Raw genomic sequence first — 23,277 nt, forward strand, 5'->3', positions numbered from 1 at the left:
AAATCCAGACGTTTGAGATGGGCAGGGCATGTAGTACGTATGGGCGAATCCAGAAATGCATAAAGAGTGTTAGTTGGTAGGCTGGAGGGAAAAAGACCTTTGGGGAGGCCGAGACGTAGGTGGGAAGATAATATTAATATGGATTTGAGGGCGGTGGGATATGATGGTAGATACTGGATTAATCTTGCTCAGGATAGGGACCAATGGTGGGCTTATGTGAGGGTGGCAATGAACCTCCGGGTTCCTTAAAAGCCAGTAAGTAAGTATTTAATAACACTTTACATTAATAGTCTGTGGCTCGTGTAATCGCCGATACTGCGCTATCTCCTTAACCAGCGTGTAGGAGCGCACTTGCCGATAGCTAAAGTTGCCACGTTCCGGACAAGAGATAAATTATTGTTCACCCGTTATTTATTAAGCAACTGAAGGATAAGAGTTACGGTACTATTAATGTAACTTAAAATTATGAACAATTTAATTTTGATCCCAGGCGAATATAAATCACTTTTATACTCTCCACGACTTCCAGAACATTTGCTAAGAGGCCAGACACTCAGATATCGTAGAATGAACAGTCGGAACAAAATATTGATAATAATCTACCTTCTCTGTTCTTTATAAGTATGTATAATGAATCACAGGAAATATTTAAAGGTAACAGAAATTCTTGCGGAATGATTATTACCTAAAATGTATATTATTAAACTGTTAAGCGTTGCAGATGATTATTGTGTCTATCCCACCGGATAATACCTATTCTAAGGTCAGTGTATGAAGATACATGAAGTGCATTTACAAAGCCTGCACTGACATTTCTCATATTTGTTGTACATTGTGCTTTAACAGGATGTTGAATATATAATTTGGTGTGGAGTAGCATAGTGTAACGGATTGTTGCTTATCAACAAAAGCTTAGTTTCCCACACAAACTCCCGACTTCTATGATAAATCACGATCGTATAGACTAGAATGGCTGGCTGCAGATCTCTCGTTCGTGAAGGAATATGACTTCACCCAAGTTATGTTTCTGCGGACAAGTTAATGCCAGCTTTTTGAACGTTTGAGAGGGATGCTTCTTCTTCTTCTTCTTCTTCCTCTTCTTCCTCATCCTATCGACCGGTAGTTCAAAATTTATGACGTGATATAACCAATTGTGCTTGTGTTTATCAATTTTGGATTAGATATGTAGCTGTGAAAAGTTACTAATCTGCAAGAGTAAAAAGACTAAAATATGGTAGGGGTTTAGGAGAATCCCTATAATTGCGTGGAACATTTTGAATGGTTGGTGGTTATGTGATTGTATGGGTTTGGATGCTTGTAGGTTGTGATGTGTATAAGATAATCGTTAAAGGTGTAACCTCAAAAATATTAGTTTAATAAGCTTCGTATAGTCGCATAGTTCAATTCCGTACAGCAAATATTTTCTGGAAAGAGCCTAACAGCCCAGCCGCTAGCCTTTACAGTATTCTTAGCAATACACAATTGCCCAAACATTGAAATACAGTAGCATTTTCAAGAGTTGCACACATTTGTCGAGATGTAAATTATGGTTGACTTCTACGAAGATTACAGAGGGGCCAGCAGAAGCGGGTGGGGGAAATAGAGATGCGACATAACCACTCTGACGGACAGTACAGACATGCATAATACACGAGCCACCTGAAATTCACTTACGACTTTCGCTTTCCCGCATTGACACAATAATCTCCGGGGTTTAGAGTAGATCGTATAATTTTCGTGTTTAATGTTATGTTATCAGAGGAACATAGGTTAAGGGTGTTTGAGAATAAGGTGCTTAGGAAAATATTTGGGGCTAAGAGGGATGAAGTTACAGGAGAATGGAGGAAGCTACGCAACACAGAACTGCACGCATTGTATTCTTCACCTGACATAATTAGGAACATAAAATCCAGACGTTTGAGATGGGCAGGGCATGTAGCACGTATGGGCGAATCCAGAAATGCATATAGAGTGTTAGTTGGGAGGCCGGAGGGAAAAAGATCTTTGGGAAGGCCGAGACGTAGACGGGAAGATAATATTAAAATGGATTTGAGGGAGGTGGGATATAATGATAGAGAATGGATTAATCTTGCTCAGGATAGGGACCAATGACGGGCTTATGTGAGGGCGGCATTGAACCTCCGGGTTCCTTAAAAGCCAGTAAGTAAGTAAGTAATGTTATGTTATCGTCCCATTTCTATTATTATTATTATTATTATTATTATTATTATTATTATTATTATTCAACAGGATGAAGCCACCGGCGTGGCTGAGTCGGTTAAGACGTTTGCCTGCCGGTCTGAAGTTGCGCTCGGGCGCGGGTTCGATCCCCGTTTGGGCTGATTACCGGGTTGGGTTTTTTCCGAGGTTTTCTCCAACTATAAGGTGAATGCCAGGTAATCTATGGCGAATCTTCGGCCTCATCTCGCCAAATACCATCTCGCTATCACCAATCTCATCGACGCTAAATAACCTCGTAGATGATACAGCGTCGTTAAATAAACAACTAAAAAATTAAAAATAAAAATAAACAGGATGTTGTTTAGTCAGCTGTCTGAAGATAGGTTTGAATCTTGTGTCTCATAAGTGACGCCAATAACAAATGACTCTTGAGGCAACTAAACCAAGAGGTAATAGGGTAGGGTAGCTAGTTCCTTTCACTCTTTCCGGTACCTTTTTGTAGCATTTTTCATCATGGAGCCGATAAATGTGTTAATAATTATGTTTTAACGTAATTTTTCTTCGAATTCCGTGTAGGCCTTTCAAGTCGGAAAGCTGGATGAAAAGGAGGTTAAAAACGACAAAATCCTTTGCACTGGGCAGTAATAATCCCTCCGTCCGCTTTTACAGAGAGTTCCATCACCTTAGTCGACCTGGTTGGCAAGTTGGTATAGCGCTGGCCTTCTATGCCCAAGGTTGCGGATTCGATCCCGGGCCAGGTCGATGGCATTTAAGTGTGCTTAAATGTGACAGGCTCATGTCAGTAGATTTACTGGCATGTAAAAGAACTCCTGCGGGACAAAATTCCGGCACATCCGGCGACTCTGATATAACCTCTGCAGTTGCGAGCGTCGTTAAATAAAAAACATAACATTTAACATCCATCACCTTTTTCTTCAGTCAAAAAACAGTGAGTACCACTAAAGCTCGTATACCACTATATTTACGGTTTTATTAAACGAGAAACTAAGTGAAGTGAAATGAAGAGAGTTTTTTAGTTGGTTATTTTACGACGCTTTATCAACTGCTATGGTTATCTAGCGTCTAAGTGAGATGGTGATAATGCTAACGTGATGAGTCCAGAGTCCAGCGCCGAAAGTTATCCAGCATTTGTTTTTAATGAGTTGGAAAACCCCGGAGAAAACCTCAACCAGGTAACTTGCCCCGATCAGGATTTGAACCCGAGCCCGCTAGTTTCACGGTCAGACGTTCTACCGTTACCCCACAGCGGTGGACTTGAAAAATGTTGAATAGGATTTGTAATGATAGGAAAACATGAGAATCAGGGATAAAATGTACTGGGGATCGAACCCGAGTTCTAGCGCTCCACAAATCATTCAAGATCTTCAATGACAATGACAAGAGAAGAAGCTAGGACGAAAGAAAATCTAGAAAGAGAGGCGCTATGTCGCGTTCTTGCAAAGGTTCTCAGGATTTGAATTAGCCTACTGTTTTATTTCCAAGCATGTTGGACTCTTGGGTACGTCGTTGTAGTGAAAGGGAATCAGATCATTTTCAACGGTTATAGTTGAAAACTGGACATAACCTGTTAGATCCACAAATGTGGCATAGAGTAGGCTACGTAACAGTGAGCACGAAACCAGCTTCGCCAGTCGCAAGGCTTGAATGCGTTTTGGTTAGCACTCGTAGTTTTTATTTAACGTGGTAGAGTTAAGGTCATCAGGCCTTCTTCCGCTCTGCCAATAGATTATAACAATATGAAGAATGAAACTACAATTAATATTACATTTACAATTACGTGTACAATTACAGTGATATTTAAGTGCTAAAACTTACACGTGATTAGTAAATAGTAGACTATTTATTGCAGAAGTTAAGAACAAAGAAAGAATTAGTTAATGAAGTACAAGTTAAACTAGAACAATTATTGTATAAGGATGAAATTACTGCAGATTGAACTACAGTGGACTCTCCTAAGTTCGACTGAACAGAATTGAAAGTTCAGTCCAATAAGGGTAGTGGGTGTGACAGGTGAAATGAATACAAATTCTTATTGGTTATCCAAAAACGAATACAGTACTGTACTTGTATTTCCTGCCCGCCCCGAGACTTGTGTATGCGCTTCTAGTACCACAGTGGGTTTCGACAGTTCCGTCTCACAAGAGGCACAATTCTCAAATAGAAAAAGAAGAGTTCATTTATTTAAAATCAGTGATTAAATATAGATGCCCTAATCAATAAAATATTCTCTTTTCCTTTAACAAAAGTATCACTACAAGACACAGAACCAATTCCCATTCAAATGGCAAACCCATTTTTTAGTACCCGTATAGGGGTGTGTCTAATTCTCCTACGTAAGCAGTCGAACTATAGAATGTCAGCTTGTTTTCTGTCGGAACTTAAGAGCGTCCACTGTATTTTATGCTGGAATAGGATACAAGAAGCTATGTCTGAACGAGTCTCAATTACTGACCAAGTGTTTGAAGTAAGTTTTTTTTTTTTAATTGAATTTTATTTCGATAGTCTCTGATATTATCAGGTAGCGAATTCCAGAGTCTTGGCAGGACGATTGTGAAAAAGGATGAATATGAGGGGGGTGCGCTGCGATGGTATTGTTTAGTGGTGAGAACGTGTATTCAGATTATGATGGGAAAAAGATAAGTGAAGCGAGACGATAGGTATGAAGGAATGGAGAAGTTCAAGATGTCGAAAAGAAGGAGAAGTGAATATAAATTTCTTCTTAATGTAGTTTAAACGAACTATTGCTTCCATGGATGGGGTAATAATGATTATTTATTTATTTGGTTATTTAACGACGCTGTATCAACTACAAGGTTATTTAGCGTCGATGGGATTGGTGATAGCGAGATTATATTTGGCGAGATGAGGCCGAGGATTCTCCATAGATTACCTGACATTTGCCTTATGGTTGGGGAAAACCTCGGAAAAAACTCAACCAGGTAATCAGCCCAAGCGGGAATCGAACCCGCGCCCGAGCGCAACTCCGGATCGGCAGGCGAGCGCCTTAACCGACCGAGCTACGCTGGTGGCAATAATGATTATATTTATGTGAACATCACATACAAAACGTACACAGCAGTCCGAAGACTGGTTGGAATCTCATAAGTGACGCCAATAAGGCTTCACTCGTGAGTGAGGCAAGTAAGCCGAAAGGTAATGGGGTAGGGTGGCCAGTTCCTTTCCTCCTCCATTGCATACACTGCTGGCTAATCAGAAAATTTACTTTAACGGGGGAAATGTGAAGTTGGTTTACAGCGTCGATTTGACGTTTTTGCCTCATATAATAGTTCTTTCCAAAACCTGCTAATTTTCTCAAAAACCGAGTTTGATCCAATAACGTAATAAGCGTATTTCTTATACTCTGAATCCAGTGGTATTTTTTTTGTAAATTCCTCCTATTTACCACAGATAAACATATTTAAATATATGATTTTTTTTTTGTCCAAAATCTTCTACCATATCTTATGTTTTTCAGGCCAAAACATACTATGTTATATTTTAATTTAGAAATGGTTGGCAAACTATAAAGTATTCTAGTACATTAAGTACATAGAATGGTATAAAATATCTGTAAGGCAAGAATAAAAACATATTTTTTTTTTAATTGGCTCGTATATTTTAAAGCCAACAATTTTTTCGCGTCCTGCAAAAATAACTGAAAGTGAAATATCAGGTTTTGGAAACAAACCATTGTAGAGTGTGATCTCAAAACTCGCTTAGTCCATTTGGCCATTTTTATTATTTATATAACATAAATTATTTCTTTTAGACTTCTATCATTATATTTAAGCTTCTTTTCTTCCAAAACAACGCCAATCCTTGTCTCAAATTTTTGTTATTGTGCATGTCACTTGAAAACACGCTCAGTCCGTAAAACGGTTCTTTCATAAAAGTGGACTGAACACGTTTTGGGATCACACTCTTCAATTGCTTGTGTTGTCAGCGGATTCAACTCAATACTCAACTGAATTTCATCCCTTATGAGTTGAGTTTGGAAACGAAATTATAATTCTTGCCATCAAAGACAAGGCATTATCAGTAAATATATTATTTAATGTACCGAAGTACATATGATATTTCCATGCAGATATTCTACGTCATCATACGATGAAAGAGTAATCTGTCCGACGCCGGGGTGGGTATCCGGTGTGGCTTAGTGGATAAAGCATCAGCACGTAGAGCTGAAAACCCGGGTTCAAATCCCAGCGCCGGAGAGAGTTTTTCTCCGTTCCATTACTCTTTCATCGTATGATGACGCAGAATATCTGCATGGAAATATCATATGTACTTCGGTACATTAAATAATATGTATGATATGCGTAAATCACTTCGTGATTTAAGACGGCGCTTATTCCGTCGGATCCCGGCCAACTAGTCACTCATAACGAGTGCACCTCAGCACATGTGTGGACTTTAGTCCTACGTTCATAGACATCTATGACGTAGTGCAGAGGGCGGCCACTAGAGGGAACCCAAGAGTTGGAACTTAAACTGAGACGATTCTGTCCGACGCCGGGGTGGGTATCCGGTGTGGCTTAGTGGATAAAGCATCAGCACGTAGAGCTGAAAACCCGGGTTCAAATCCCGGCGCCGGAGAGAGTTTTTCTCCGTTCCATTACTCTTTCATCGTATTGTCAGTAAAGATTTGAATTTGGGATTTGTTTTTTGGAGCAGAATTAGATTCGTGTTTTACGTCTATTATTATTATTATTATTATTATTATTATTATTATTATTATTATTATTATTATTATTAATATTATTATTATTATTATTATTATTATTATTATTATTATTATTATTATTATTATTTTCTAGAATTCACTTTCGTACCTTACGTAAATCATGGAGGGGGAAAAAACCCAGGAGAGCAGTAAAATATAGCCTACTTTTTTGCGTTTCAGGCTGTTTCGGTCCATCTTTTTGGGTCACTTTTCTTTTTTTGGTATTAGACCATTTAGGTAAATAAGACATTTCGGTCCCACGAAATTTTTTGTACAGCATTTTCGGTAATAGGTCATTTCCGTACCAGGAATTTTTTGGTACAGCACTTCTGTCACTTGGGTCACTTTATCATTTTTGTGATTGCTTGGTTATGCCTTATGAAATAAATTTAATTTAAATTATATTTCCTAGCAAAGAAAAAAAAAACAATTTGCAAAATGCAATAAAATTTCTGAATAGAAGTAAAATCATTTCTTAGCAACGGAAAAAAAAAAACTATTTGCAAAGAAACTTAAGGTCTCTCCTGAACAAAACATACATCAATAACCAGGAGCAAATCGTGTTCATTGTGGGAAGATACCAGAATTACAGGACCAGAGGACAGTTGCACATTTATTTAAGGACACTGGCCTACAAACTGAAGTTCAACCCCAGTGAGAGTGCGGCTGATAGTGGTAGTGAAGAGGAAGACGTGGAATAGTACCTACTCAGACGGTAAATTCCTGTGCTGCTTACAATAAAATAATTATTCCTTCCATTTCATTATATTTTTAGTGTATAATGAGCAGGCTTCGACCTAGGGACACAGAGTAATCAGCATGAGGTTTAGAGTACACGGAGTATAAATGACGTCATGACCCGTCGAGGGGTGACTTCAACAGAACAGGTGGATCCGTAATGTGCATTACCGTTGTGTGTATTGCTGCTTGGCTGCGGTACGTGTAACAGGCTTCGACGTAGGGACACCTGATTGAAGGTTACAACTCACGTTAATACTTTAATGGTAGACATTTATTGTCTACACTAAGAATGTACTGTATATACTGCATCTGTACAGGGTGAAATATACTGTACTCCAACCACGAGAAAGTCTTTGGGGACTGAGACGAAGCGGGGTAATGCTGTGAATGAATGTTGATGTCATAAGATGTCATAAGGTCACACACGTGGGTACTCGTATCTGTATTGGCTAGCTCTCACAGCACAAACAATAACATTGATACACACATATTGATACTACCCTAGTTACAAAATTAGATCACTGTTAATCTCCTGGTCTTTTAATTTCTCCATACAGGAAATAACATATGCAGGAGAGCGCATGGTTTTTAAACTGACGTTATAACGGTAATATTATCTATCTACTTCGCTCCAATAGATGACGCAATAGTAAGCACATTCCTTTCACGGTTGATCTCCTGGTTGGAGAACAGTATTTTGTGCCGTACTGTGACGGACTGTTTACATATTGAGTCACGTAGTAACGGCGCGCTCCATCTCCCACTCCACTCGACCAACACAACACTATCTCCGTGCGTTCTGAACTTCATGCGTTTCTGTGCCCAGGACCGAAGCCTGGTAATGACCTAAGTAGGTACCAATGCCATAATTACCAAGAAAGTCATTATCAATATGCAGTGACCCAAAGATACCAATGACCGAAAAAGCGTGGTTCAAGTGTCAGGTACCCATATGTCTGTTACCTATCTGTCTGTTTACCGAAAAAGTGTGACCGAAACAGCCGCTAATCCTATTTTTGGTTACTAATGGATGGTGGTTTACTTAAAAATCGGCCTTGATTACTTATGTTCTTCCTCTTCGTTGCTTGCCCATGTCGAGTCCTTCAGAAGAGGCTGCATTATTTGCACTAATGGATGTGTGCATACACCAGTGCTCTATGCTGGATTTGTTATTAAAATGTTTATAGACTTGGCGTTGTATTATTGATGACTACATTATACAAGTGACTAACCACGGTGAATTGCACAAGTTCCGTGAAAACACTTCACGATATAAGGATGTAATGTTTATTCTTCTATCACAAAACAAGCCAAACACTCCCTCTGCACACCTACCGAGTAATTACAAGTGACTGCAACAATCCCATGGAGAAGAGATAACTACAGTTTTGTAATAATTGTTACGGTACTTGCTTTTACAAAGTACCATGAAAGCAACTATAAATCTATATATATATAATTTGAACTGGTAATGGAAATTACGGGAAAACGGCTGAACGGATTTTAATAAATAACCCCTCATTTTGAAGCTTGGAACTCAAAGTTTTTCGGAAAAATAGTACTTTTCAGTGAAATGTCAATTTTTCAACATAATTTTCCTATTTTCCTAAATCCATCTGTCGTCAGTTTTGAGAACTAGCTAATTGCATTCACGGCCGACTTGATGTTCCCTTCGCTTTAATACAGGGATCAAAATGAATTGTCAAGGCCAGTAAAGGAGAAGCGAAGGGAGCATCAAGTCGGCCGTGTTGCATTTCAGAATAAAACAAAACACAACTACAGTAAACAATATTACACGAAGGCCATGATCTGCAAGAATGCTGACATATTTAGAGCTCAAATTAAATTGGTCATTAAAAACTTAACTTACTAAAAATAATTTACAGGTTAGATTCTGTGGTGTGTAATTTTCTGGGTACAGCTGTGTATTGGATATTAAAAACTACAAAACGTGAGGTGGTTTGATGGCATTATTACCATTAGAAATGAAATATTATTGTAGTTAATGCCGTGATGTGACTATTTTTCATTTATTTTTTATTTATTTTTTTTTTTTTGAGGTTCGAAACAACTCTTATTGCTCTGAATTGGTCGAACAAGGAACGTATTAATTAATTATACATATTAATGCTATATTGATGATATGAAAGTGAAACATTTTGGGGTTATATAAGTAGATGTAGAGAATAACTTAAATTAGAGTTTGATTTCTATATATTACTGAGTGGCGGCTATATAGTATATGTTACTGAAAGCTATAAAACTTACGTAAGATAATAATATTATTAAAAATCAAATATTTTTATAGTTATTAATCAAGTGGGGTTAGGGCTTTTTCATATATTTAATGGGGTTGTGGTGTAGATATTTATATGCGTGGTTCTCTTCAGTATTGGCTCGAGAGATAGTATATTTCATTATTATGGAAACAAATAACTTTCAGAATGTCTGGTATTCTTCATTGAAAATAAATCTGAAAAATGTTAATTTGAACGTCTAATGAACTTAGTTTGGAGCATTTGCTGCACAAGCCACTAGTCTAAATATATTTTGAAAGAATAAATAGTATGATGAGACCAAATCTACCTAGGTATAGTATTTCACCTTCGCCTACAAATCTCGTCACAGTTCTGACGATTATCTCGCCCTATGCTGAAGCCGTGTGGTCCTGAGCCTTGGTAAAATCGCACAAGTATCGCTTGAAATAGTTTTTCTCTCTCAGAATCAAGTTCCTTGCCTATTTATGCAATAAATGTGCCTTGTGTTTGTCTTCTGTCGCCGTTAAGTTACGGAGGGCTGGTTCGAGTCCTCATGAGAAAGGATTTTATCATGAAATTTCTGCCAGTATATGGGATCAGTGCCCACCCAGCATCGTGATAAATTTAGAGAGTTACGATAGGTAGCGAAATCCGGTTTCGAAAACCAGCTGTAACGGCTGGGGGAGTATCATTGCGCTGAACACACGTTACCACCCTTCTGGTTGGATGATCGTTTATCTCTTCTGAGGATGTTGACGTGAGGTCAGCAGTTGGCTGGTCGGCTTGGCCCTTCATGGACAGTCCCGCCACGGAAAAATGGTAATAGTAATTAGTAATATTATCGTAATTAAAAAAATTCTGCTCTGTATCTTGGATACACCGGCACGTAGAACATGACAACCTGTTTTGAGAATGAATGCACAATTGTGTTGGTTTGAATGTTTCATTTTTATTTCGGTTTACAATTTGGAGAGTATGCGTATATGATAAGAGAAGCAATTAATGAAAGACATGCAATATTATTTTCTCTTTATATTAAGAGACATTACAAAATTAGTTTCAGCTTACAACACATTTTTCACTACTTTTGAGCCAAAGTATATCGAACGTGTATACGATCACTTTAATATTGCAAAACTGTGCATTACAAACAAAACTAGTGGTTACATAGGTCTGTAGCTGCTCTCGATGACGAGATATTACTGAAAGTGGCCGAGCGGCACGGATAATTTTATATACAACTTCGACGCTCTCATACCCGTAACGAGTAGAAGTGGCGTCATTAGATATAGTCAGACAACCTACAGTAGTTCATGACCTAACTACTAATAACATTAGCATTCGGCTATGGTATTTGGCGAGATGAGGCCGAGGATTCGCCATAGATTACCTTGCATTCACCTTACAGTTGGGGAAAATCTCGGAGAAAACCCAACCAGGTAATCAGCCCAAGCGGGGATCGAACCCGCGCCCGAGCGCAACTTCAGACCGGCAGGCAAACGCCTTAACGGACTGAGCCACGCCGGTGGCTTCGGCTGTGGTCCATAGTGTTGTTACAATAAGCATTCGAAGTTCTGTCGTATTTTGTTTCATCTCGAAACGGGTGCCCATACTATACTACGTTCAATAATGTCTGACATGCGAACGTAAACATTGCCAGCGGACGAAGGGACAGAGACAACCCTGGGCCATAAGCTTGAAACGGTGGAACCAAAAAGGTGTACTCGTATGGCAGTCAAATTACCCACAGTTCATTTCTTTTTCCGGTGTGTTTATCAGCTGTTTTGTTCATATTATTACGATTACAAATTGTTTCGTGTTGTTGTGAATATTTCAAAAGTGTGGTCAAGTTTAGCAAGTGATATATATTTTTTTAAATAAGCTAATATTCTGCTCGCCTCAACTGTAGAATAATGTCCGTTGATATGTCCCCCTATGCTTTAACATGTGAAGGAGTGCCAACATCCTTCTTGATAAAAGAAAGAATATGGAAATGAAATGTTCAGTCCATGTCCCAAGTGTAAAACTTTTAATAAATATACAGTGAAATTTACATTTATATAATAATCTGCTTATACTTCTGTTACCTCCATATCCATTCTAAACCGTTTACGTATGACCGAAACCGACAGTAGCAATTGAATATTTGGCGATTGGCGGTATTTCGCGGAGGGTTATGGGACATAGAAGATGTAGTTTGACGTCATATCCGTCGCACCGATATATTTGCTTGGAGTGCTCCCTTCTTTCTTTTTATCCTCTCAGGAGAGAGATAATTCTAGGCACTGAACCAATGGCAGAGGTCACATCTCACGCTTATCTTGAAGTTGGACAGTATGAAGCGTCTCACCTCCGCCCAACTTCAACACAAGTCTGGAATGTGACCTTTCTCATTGCTTTAATAGCAATTATCCCTCTCCCTTCTTCCTTCAGCAATGTTTACGTCGCCTGTCGTCAAGCATTATGGAACGAAGTATAGGTCAGGAGAAAGATGTTTTATACGTCAAAATAGTTCAGGACATATGAAGAAAGTAATTATTCAACCAACATGCTATTTTGTGACTCACAGTACACTCACTTCCTTCGCCTCTTGTGTTTACTACCCATCCCAACAGCTTTGCTCGCAGTTCTCTACTACCCCTCGGAGTGTGATATTAACGCGTTCGAACAATAGTAAATGACTAAGCAGAGTGGCTCAAAATCACGTGATTGTGCGTGACCACACACGTTCTGTCACGATAGTGGCATATAAGTTTTTGAACCGATAGATAATAAAATGACTAACTTGTTTGTGAAGGCCATGACAATGAAAAAAGTTAGAAGCTTTGTTCACATATCACTCTGAGCACGTTTGCAGACTTGGTGATAATTCAGACTGTAGCACGTTTCCATTATCGCTGAAATGCTTGCTGCTATATTTACCTTTCCGTGGTAGGTCAGCTCCATGACGCAACGGAGGGGCAGTTGCTGGGTGTCGCTAAAGAATTTCCAATTACCTCCTGTGTCATGTTAATATATTTACATTGCAGTGCAAAAAAAAAACAATTACGATAAATTATTATAGTACCGGTATAGAATTTGTAATAAAATAATTTTCTTAATTTTCATCATGTTAGGAAACGGTGCTTCGTGCTGAAGAATAATACAGTCCCATAAGTAAAGTCGGTTTTGGAGCAAAATTTTAGTTAGAATATGTTGTGACAAGTCCGCCGAGTTAGCTTTGTGGTGGCGTGTCTGTCGATTCCCGGCGGGGTCAGAAATTTTCTTGTAAAATTTCTACCTCGGGACTAGGAGAAATGGCATTGCACAATTTCTAATCACTAGATTGTGCACCAATATTCCTGGGTTAAATCCCAAATCTCTCCGCAGTGCATATGAAGGGAAGGCATATGTCACTGTTGATAGTGATTCGTCCGTCGGATGGAGACATTAAGCCTGTCGGCTTGGTGCTATTCGACAGGAGTAGGCTACGTGCCGGCACCGGGTTTACCCTTCTCCCTTTCACACCATCATCATCCTCACCCATTCTCTACACTACATTTACATGAACACTTAACATACACTCACCCTATTACACGACATAAAGGCTCATTCACAATGAAAATTAAACAACGTAAGCGTTAACTTAAGAATATAAACGTTACGGTAAAATCAAGAAGTCATACCACCATTCACGATGGGAACATAAACATACTTGGTAACCATGGAAACATAACGACGCCATTTCCGCATATTCTGTCGTATACTTCAGCGTTCCACGATTGTATTCTGTTTGCAAATCACTTAAGCATAAGCATGAAAGTTTGGAGTTTGCAAACTTTCATGTTAACATCTTACGGTAATGTTTATGTCAATGCTTATGTGAAACATTATGAATGATCCCATTTGGTAGCCTGGGCGCAAACTTCTGTGTTTATGTTACGGTGATGTTTAATTTTCATTGTGAATGGGCCTTAACTCTTCACAGATACACACCATGCATAACGTGGCCCGCCGAAGTGGTGGGAAATTTGAAAATGGGTCACAGTCCTGCCATCTATTCGCAATATGCGGAACCCGAATCATGCAAAGTGAAGTGGGTAGGCATTAGACACATATGTTGTGACAAGAAATTTATCTAATCTTCAAAGTAAAGGCCATTAGATTCCATGGTCTTGAGTCAACTCGCAGCGAGGTTTGTTATCCCGTGACGTACCAATTTCTATTTTATGACGGGACGAATTTCGCGATACCCATTTCAAGTTTTGGAAATTTCTTCCACGGAGGAAGTGGGCCATGGTTCGAAACAGTTGGCAATCTGAAGGCGTAAGATCAGGACTGTATGTCGGGTGTGATAACAGTCAGATTCATCACAATTCCTGGATTCTTTGCAAGCTTTTTCGAGCGGCATGGGACCTCATTGTTCTGTTGCAGGAGAATTCTATTTTTATTAACGTATGCCAAGTACCTCTCTCTCAATACTTATGAACTCGTTCTGGCTGTTGAGAATATACAGGGACAGCATTTTATTTTTACTTCAATTTTTATTGTACCTGAGTTTTTGAATGTATTTCACTCCCACCCCTTTTACTGGGTGTTCAGTTCAAAATGTGTCATGGCTCGCTGTATGCCGTCATGTGGCTAGCCGATGAGCCTAGAGAATTCAATCTTCCTACACTTCCGCAGAGGTGTATAACCTGTGAGGCAGAGAAGTTGCCTAGCAAGTACGGCGTTCATTCTGAAGAGTACGTACCGATGCGTACGATAACGCCGGTAGTGGCAGGAATGTGAACTGTTTGGAAATACGTACTGTCGGGATATGGGGAGAGGGTTAAGACGATTACTTACGTATTTGTTGACATTAACTTCGACGGTCAACATGTACACGGAGCATTTGATTTGTGTTGTGGAATGTTACCGTACGCAAGCGATGATAACAAATAACCTGCGTACGACTTGCCGGCGCAAAACACAGTTCGAAAGAGGTTATGGTAGCACGCAGACCATACAGACCGCCATCTGTTGCACGACGTTCAAGTTATACCGTACACGTTCTCAAGTTCAGATTGAAGAACGCCTTAAATAATAGGCAACTTCTCTGACATATAAGATGAAATTCGCTTCTAATCGGTGACCCAACAACAGTGACGTCATGACACACTTTGAAATGAACACCCAGTACTAATGAAGTTCCAACTGTCCTCCACACAGAACCAAGGCCGCATATAGTAAACAGCACTGAGTAACTATAGTACGTTCCAGAAATATGTTCGCGTTTTCCAGTGACGAAAGAGCTTTCAATATTGAATCATATTTTCGCATAGGTACTGTCCGTTTGCCTACGTCGCATCCCGATTTCCCCCACCTGCTTCTGTTCGCCCCTCTGTAAAAGCTGAGCTGTCTTAGCTCTTTTCTGAGAACATTAATTTCTGTTAGGAATTGGACGTTTACGTAATATTATACAACTGTTTAAAATAACTTTAATAAAAGGGCCTCGTTAAGTAATTCACTGTCATGTGATTTCCTCCCTTTCTACGATCCTGCGGCATAACCACTTGGACGGACAGTAGATAGCATGTCTGAGTAATTTTATCAGTGCCGGTCGGGCAGAAGTGAAGATTGAATTTACAGTACGTAAGGTACTCTTTTATGGAGTAGGTACAGAATTATTTCAACATGAGTTACTAGTACGAAGGACGAAACTGGCAATTGGAATTAGATGCAGTAGTCTATAATGCGATAATATGCACATTTGAACTGAAGCCTGTATCGAAATGAACGGCCACCATTTTAAAAAATGTGTTTAAATATTCATATTATGATTATTTTTCAATTTAACTTCTTTCTCTATATTGTACGGTAATGTGCTGTAGACAGTATAATATACACTGCATAATGAATACGTTCGCATGGATAGCTCAGTTCGTGAGTAAAAACACTTATTCTTAATACTGTACTGTATTTTGATTAAACAAAAACCTAATGAAAATTATCGAACTCAAAATCGCGATATTTCCTAGTTTACGTAAATGGATGAACTACTTTTCTTCCCTCCTATACCTAGTAGATTGATTTGTTTGTGTTTTACGCCAGTATCATCGAACTACAGTCGTGGAAGGGGGTAGCAAACTGTTTCCGGTTCTCTAAAGGTATAGCCAGGTTAATATTAAAAATGTTAGTAAAAATAAAATGATGTCCCTGTACATCAGCCAAGTTCAACCGCAACTCGTACGTGTTACTGACATTTGAGCTGTGAGCACCCCCACCTCCTTGACTTGAGGGGAAAGGACTTTCCAGCTGTCCGTCCCTTAACGACATTCACATTAGTTCATTCGCAGTGGCGACAGCCTTGTGAGTTATTGTAATTTTCAATGGCTTATCCAAAGACGTCAAGATATTAATTTCACGAATCATGGGATTTGCAATATTTTTTGTGTCAAAGAGAACGGCCAAGCAAAGTGTCACATTTGTTCTAAACATGCAGTGAGGTTCCACATAATGTCCAAATAGAGAACTGCTTGAATTACACAATTCTACTACAATTAAATATTCTAACAAAGAAGGCTGGGTACTATTTAAATCACTGCCCTGTGATAGATTTCGATTGTTGCGTGTGTTTGCAACAAATGTAGTGACAATCTTCGAATCTACATACATTTGCTAGCAGATCTTTCCTAAAATGAGTTAGGCCTACATTAAAAGCCAGTATCGAAATAGGATACGCGACGATCACTTGGTATATTTATTTATTTATTTATTTATTTATTTATTTATTTATTTATTTAATTATTTAATCACTACTACAGACCACGTGTTCCAATTACAGTAGTTATAACTATAACTAACATGCAACTAGAAGTTAACATAGTCCACACCTGTGGAGTAACGGTCAGCGTGTCTGGCCGCGAAACCAGGTGGCCCAGGTTCGAATCCCGGTCGGTTGAGGTTTTTTCCGGGTTTTCCCGCAACCCAATACGAGCAAATGCTGGAGGGTAACTTTCGGTGCTGGACCCCGAACTCATTTCACCGGCATTATCACCTTCATTTCATTCAGACGCTAAATAACCTAGATGTTGATACAGCATCGTAAAATAACCCAATAAAATAAAAAAAATTAAAGTTAACATATCATGAAACTATTGCTATATATATATATATATGTATATATATATATATATATATATATATATACGTATGTGTATATACATATATTGTTCTTTGTAACAAAGGATACACATAAGTTATAGGGCCGTATTCATATACATTTTTAGCGCGAGCTTTCGGTGGATTATCAGCGTTTTTCGTATTCATAAACCAGTGTTAGCGATAGGATATGATTTGAATTCTGTACTAGTAACCAGTGGATAGCCGGGGCTAGCTTAGTACGCTCGTAGCGCGTGCTGCGAAATGTCTATGAATACTGTACCACCCTTAAATATTTAAGTGTGATAAAGTACGAATCAGCTCTAATAATTCTTAGCAGTACTTAAAATCATTGACATCAAGTAATGCTTTACATAACGTTTTCTTGTACATATTGTATGATAACTAAATCCTGTTTATTTGATAGATGATTGTATGTTCGAAGCATTAATAAAAGTGGAGATATTTTATGAGATTGTGTTTTTGATGTCTGCAAATAAAAGAGAGATCGCTTTCTCAAATTTGATTTACCAATATTGAAATTACTGTAATTAGCTGTAGAAGATCAGGGTTGTCTATTAAACCATTTATGGTTTTGAACAAATACATTTGATGTGCTGTTATCCTGCGATGACTGAGAGATGGTACATTAAATTCAACCAGCGTGGATTCATAAGATTGGAATATGTTGTAACATGAGTGTTTTTTCATATATATCAGTTTTAGGATTTTATTCTGTACTCTCTCTAGAATGACCGAGTGCGAGTGATAGTGAGGGTTCCAAACTACAGATGAGTACTCTAATTTATTTCGTATTAAACTATTATATATTTTAAAGACGGTTTAAACATTCCTGAAATCGTTTGAGTTTCTGTAGATGAAACCTACTAGTTTGAAGGCTCTATTCGAAATTGTTTTTATATGTGTTAAAAAGGATAGGTCATGAGAGATTACCACTCCTAAATCATTTACTGAAGTGACCCTTGTTAATTTTGTGTTATTTATGATGTACGTGTAATCCAGAGAGTTAGTATCTTCTAAGACTTTGTACGTCATCATTTGTGCCAAATATAGATAAACTTGTTAAAGAGTTGCCAGAAAAGTCGCTAAGAGAAATGTGAAGCACAAACGACACGAAATCTACAATGTTCAGCGTTCATATTGAGGTAATTGCATTAAACTTCGTTGAAGAATATCATAGTGCATTCAAGTCGCCACTGAAACTCAGCAGACATAGTCCATGTTTGTAAACACAGAACACACGATCACAAAAGAACGTCGCAGCTGGTAGAAAGAGGTAAACCCCTCCAACTGCGGTTGCGCATCCCTGATGTACACAGATCCGCATCAAATGCACGTTCGTTTAGAATCCAAGTGAATCCCACCTTCAAAATTCCAGCAGACACACATAACATTACTTTGGGACCGAAGCGATTTTGTTTAACGGCGACTTTGGCAGACTGATGGGGATCGATCCATGTTTTCAGTTGTCAGAGTTGCGGTAATTACATTTTCATTACATGTGACAATTTTCCTGATAAATCTACCATCCACGGGATTAGCTGATCACATATCTACTCTGCGTTGTCAATTCATGAGGTACAGATCTACAATTTCTGTATGGTTTTCTAAATGTCATAATGTGGCGTTGTATTGCATCTTTTGAAGCACCGAGTACTTTTGATAACCTACGAGCACTTCTTTGTGGGTTTTCTTCCAAAACTCTACGTCAGTGGTCGTCAGCACTCGCTGAAATGTGCAATGGGTACGTGGTGCCGTCCCGTGTGCACTGTCGTGCAACAGGGAGAGATAGAGAGCATACCCGCTAGCAGCTACTATAGTGCACTGCGTTTTCCGCGGGTAAGTGAGGCTAGCCCCAGCGTGCTCTGTGCTGACGACCCCTGCTCTAAGTGTAGCCTATTCTCAATAATTCATGCCTTCGCTTACGTTTTCCAATATGTTGTAAATATTTAATGCTTCTTTCTGCATTATAGAAAAGCTGGAACCATTATTGTACTACACGATCATTAACGACACATATTATTTTTCAAGTCGTGGTTACAGCTTTATAATCTTGTTTCCAGTAGTCCTTTAGAATTAATCTAATCTTAATTTTTATCACTTCCATTTTATATTCTTTGTATTAACAATTGACGACTGTCACATTGATTTCAATACGCAATACTAATCATAGCGTCCAGTAAATTGCATTGCCCGACTAAATAAAATCCTTAAAATCTTACAAAATGCCAAACTTGCAGAAACCGACATTACTTATGAATAATATTTGCTGGAATAATTTATTTCAATAAATCGTATAAAAGCACATCAATTCATATTTTTTGGAGCTTGTGAGAACACGTAATAGCCTATAATAGCAATACTTTGGTTTTTAGTCCACTACAAATGATAGTGGATTTCATGACTAATCCAATAGTATTTTCAGTCATTTCAGTTATTTTTTTCGCTTGTTTACAGATTTTTCTTTTCAGTAACTATATGAGGCCTGGGCGCTAATACGTCAGTTGACTACCCCTTAGCTCCCCACTTCCCCTTCCCTAGCTGAGACAATGTTTCGAGTAGATAGGAAGGTGAGCATTGCTCAGTGACGGATTTTATAAGACAGGCATCATAGCTTTTACGAACTTTCCGCTCTCGCTGGTCGCTTAAAATCTACCACTGATACATAGTGCCTTAGGCCTACTATGCGTTTGTTTCTAAGGCGGTGTAAACGGAAAGGACATGGGTGGGGATTTCTCCGTTCCTTTTCATTTTTCCTTTATGCCTAGGACTGAGCTATATACTTCTATGCTAGGGAATTTCTAAAGCATTGAATGTTTGTCAGAAGCGAGAGTGTTTAAGTATTGCATTCAGGTTGTCCAGTGTTTTCAGAGAAGTTAATTTCACATCGTTAAGTTTACGGTCAATTTTTCGATGCATATAGCGCTTAAGAAATAACAGGCATTTTTGCAAATCTCTTTCGAAATAGAGAAAGGTAGTGTGACCACAGCGATAGTTAAACGATATTTGGCTGATAACGTTACAGTAACCAAATCCTCAAAGAACGGAAACCCACAACCCTCGCGGAAAGGAAACCTATAAGCCTCACAGGATGTCAACAACATCTGCTACCGGATTTCGGAAGTTTGCAGTTCAAATTCAACTGGCTACAATATAAAAATGACGTTCTCTGGCAGAGCTCGTGGCTTTAATTTAGAGTTATCGCATAAAGTGTAGAATGGAATGTTCAGAGCATGAACAATAAGCGAGCGCCTGCTACTTGATAGGTTGATAATGACAACATTGGGAAACACAGCTGATAAGTGGATTACGTTATCTGTAGACCTACATATTTTCAACCAAACCAATGCATTGTCATACTCCTATCGATTCAAAGGGAACACTTCATGGTAAGGTGTTACTTTCACTGTCCCCAACTCTCAACACAATTCTGCAGCCGCTGTTGGTAGAATAACGCTGTTCTACAAGGGTTATTTTTATTTATTTATTTATTTATTTATTTATTTACTTATACTGGCAGAGTTAAGGCCATAGGGCCTTCTCTTACACTCTACCAGGTCACAAAGTACACAAGCAGTGAAATTTATCAAAAAGTGAAAGATCAAAATACTAACATATTATAGAAAATAATAACATATCAAGAGTTGACACTGTATAAAATGAAAATAATCCCTTAGGCTGATAGAAAAAGTAAAATAGGCCTACAGATCTAAAGACTGGAATTTACCATAAGCAACTCAATTAGTACAAATAGTTAAGAGGGAAAATGTATGGAAGAATACAACATATGCAAAATAATATAATGATACTTACTTACTGGCTTTTAAGGAACCCGGAGGTTCATTGCCGCCCTCACATAAGCCCGCCATTGGTCCCTATCCTGAGCAAGATTAATCCATTCTCTATCATCGTATCCCACCTCCCTCAAATCCATTTTAATATTCTCCCATCTACGTCTCGGCCTCCCTAAAGGCCTTTTTCCCTCTCGCCTCCCAACTAACATTCTATATGCATTTCTGGATTCGCCCATACGTGCTACATGCCTTGCTCATCTCAAACGTCTGGATTTAATGTTCCTAATTATGTCAGGTGAAGAATACAATGCGTGCAGTTCTATGTTGTGTAACGTTCTCCATTCTCCTGTAACTTCATCTTAGCCCCAAATATTTTCCTAAGCACCTTATTGTCAAACACCCTTAACCTATGTTCCTCTCTCAAAGTGAGAGTCCAAGTTTCACAACCATAAAGAACAACCGGTAATATAACTGTTTTATAAATTCTAACTTTCAGATTTTTTGACAGCAGACTGGATGATAAAAGCTTCTGATCCGAATAATATCAGGCATTTCCCATATTTATTCTGCGTTTAATTTCCTCCCGAGTATCACTTATGTATGTTACTGTTGCTCCAAGATATTTGAACTCCTCCACCTCTTCAAAAGATAAATGTCCAATTTTTATATTTCCATTTCGTACAATATTCTGGTCACGAGACATAATCATGTACTTTGTCTTTTCGGGATTTACTTCCAAACCTAACTAAATATAAATCAAAGACACAATAAAAAGGCTATGATAATAAATTCATCTGGTGATCAAGAGAGTTCAGTGTCGGTGAACAGGAAAGGAAGTACCCAACTGTAATACCTGGATTGGATGAATGAATCAATCAATCTTTGAATTAATCAATGAATTAATCAATGAATTAATCAATCAATTCAAACATGAATGAATCAATGAATCGGTGTATGAATGAATCAATGAGTCGATGAATAGATTAATCGCCATGATGGATGAATCGATGGATACTGATTGAATATACTGAGAGAGGAAGAATCATCAATTAAATTGTGGGCCTACACGATGATTAAACGCGTCCTTGTAAGGGCTCTTGTAACTCCTGCATGGCTCAATGTGGTCTGCCTTTGCTGTCCACCCACAAAAAATGGGAACAACTCGAATATTCGCTAAACCAACCCTGAGACATTCTGTGAGATGGGAGAGCTTTGCATACTGACTATAGCGCCAGGCGTTCAGTAGCAATATACAATATAATTTGTATTTTTCGTAACCGGTTGTGCAAGACTCTATAGTCCCGTCGCTCTAATTTCCGGCAGCCAATCACGTTGCAGGTCGGCTACATTTTAAACGTGTGGGTCTTGTGATTCGCTGATGAAGATGTTAAGTATTTCCTAAGGCTGGATAAATACTTAATATAATCGCCCGCCATTTTGGCTCTTTCGTTGGCGTTCGCAGAAAGCACACGAGTACGTTATTTGCCGCTCAATTATTTGCTGAATTACAGTGCGTTTGAGTTATTATCATAGGAGCTACGACATGATAATGTTTAACGGTGTGGCAAATAGATTCCTCGTCTGGTAGCTCAGCAACGAAAGAACAAAAATGGCGAACGATACTACCTACCTAGATTTCATAGAGCCTTGACTTCCTAAGACGTAAGCAAAGAGGAGGAGTCACGCCGGGAATAACAGCGTCGCGATCATAATAGGGACTCTCGGGATAGGTGGTAATCCTGATAATATCGTAATGTTGATGTCATTGTTTCACGTCAGTGTAAAGCTAGCGGGTGGAGCAGAAAGAAAAGCTGTGACGGTATAAATCCTAAAAGCGACAGTTTCTCCTCCTGGTATGTTCTGAATGAACCGCATTTCACTGCCATACACAATAAAACCGTAAAAGGTCATGCACTCTAATTTGCTTCATTCATGCATAAAGTGAAGTGTTCAACGAGGCTTATCTTACTTGTTAGACGAATTTGGAGCTCGCTACTGTGCACGCTATATTTCCCGAGCGTGTCGCTGCACTACCAGTGGCACTCCCACTGCACTCTGAATGTGATTGGCCAAGGCCGTCTCATTTCCTAGCCTAGACCTTACTCGGCGGTCATTGTAAGCTAATGGGATCACTGTTACTGCGAACGTAGTTCACTCCATTGAAGTAAGTGCCTGCATGGATTACGTAAGATTTTAAATCATCTTGTAAAGTCTTCCGTTACTTCTGACTGCATAAGGTAGAATGACTGTTGGAAGATAAATGATCCTTTTACAAAACGAAAGGCAAAAGCAAGAGAGATGCAGGTAGTGATGGAAGAATGAATGAATACTTGTAGCCTACGAAACAATCAATGGGTGGAGTCCACACCTGTGGAGTAACGGTCAGCGCGTCTGGCCGCGAAACCAGGTGGCCCGG

The 23,277-nt window shown here is 38.8% G+C and overlaps 1 protein-coding gene across 2 annotated transcripts in view; it reads right to left on the reverse strand.

Annotated features, from left to right (window-relative positions):
• Positions 1-23,277, reverse strand: part of nebu (solute carrier family 2 member nebulosa) — a 135,157-nt gene that overhangs the window by 60,180 nt on the left and 51,700 nt on the right. Inside the window, exon 1 of one of the 2 annotated variants that reach the window (XM_069822153.1) lies at positions 22,831-22,960. The exons of the other annotated variant lie outside the window; for it this stretch is intronic. The gene's annotated coding sequence lies outside the window, so the exon portion shown is untranslated. Of the gene's footprint in view, positions 1-22,830; positions 22,961-23,277 lie in introns of those variants that run through there. 2 annotated transcript variants of the gene reach the window in all.

This window comes from Periplaneta americana, chromosome 3 (genome assembly GCF_040183065.1).
Source record: "Periplaneta americana isolate PAMFEO1 chromosome 3, P.americana_PAMFEO1_priV1, whole genome shotgun sequence".
Taxonomy (NCBI): Eukaryota; Metazoa; Arthropoda; class Insecta; order Blattodea; family Blattidae; genus Periplaneta; species Periplaneta americana.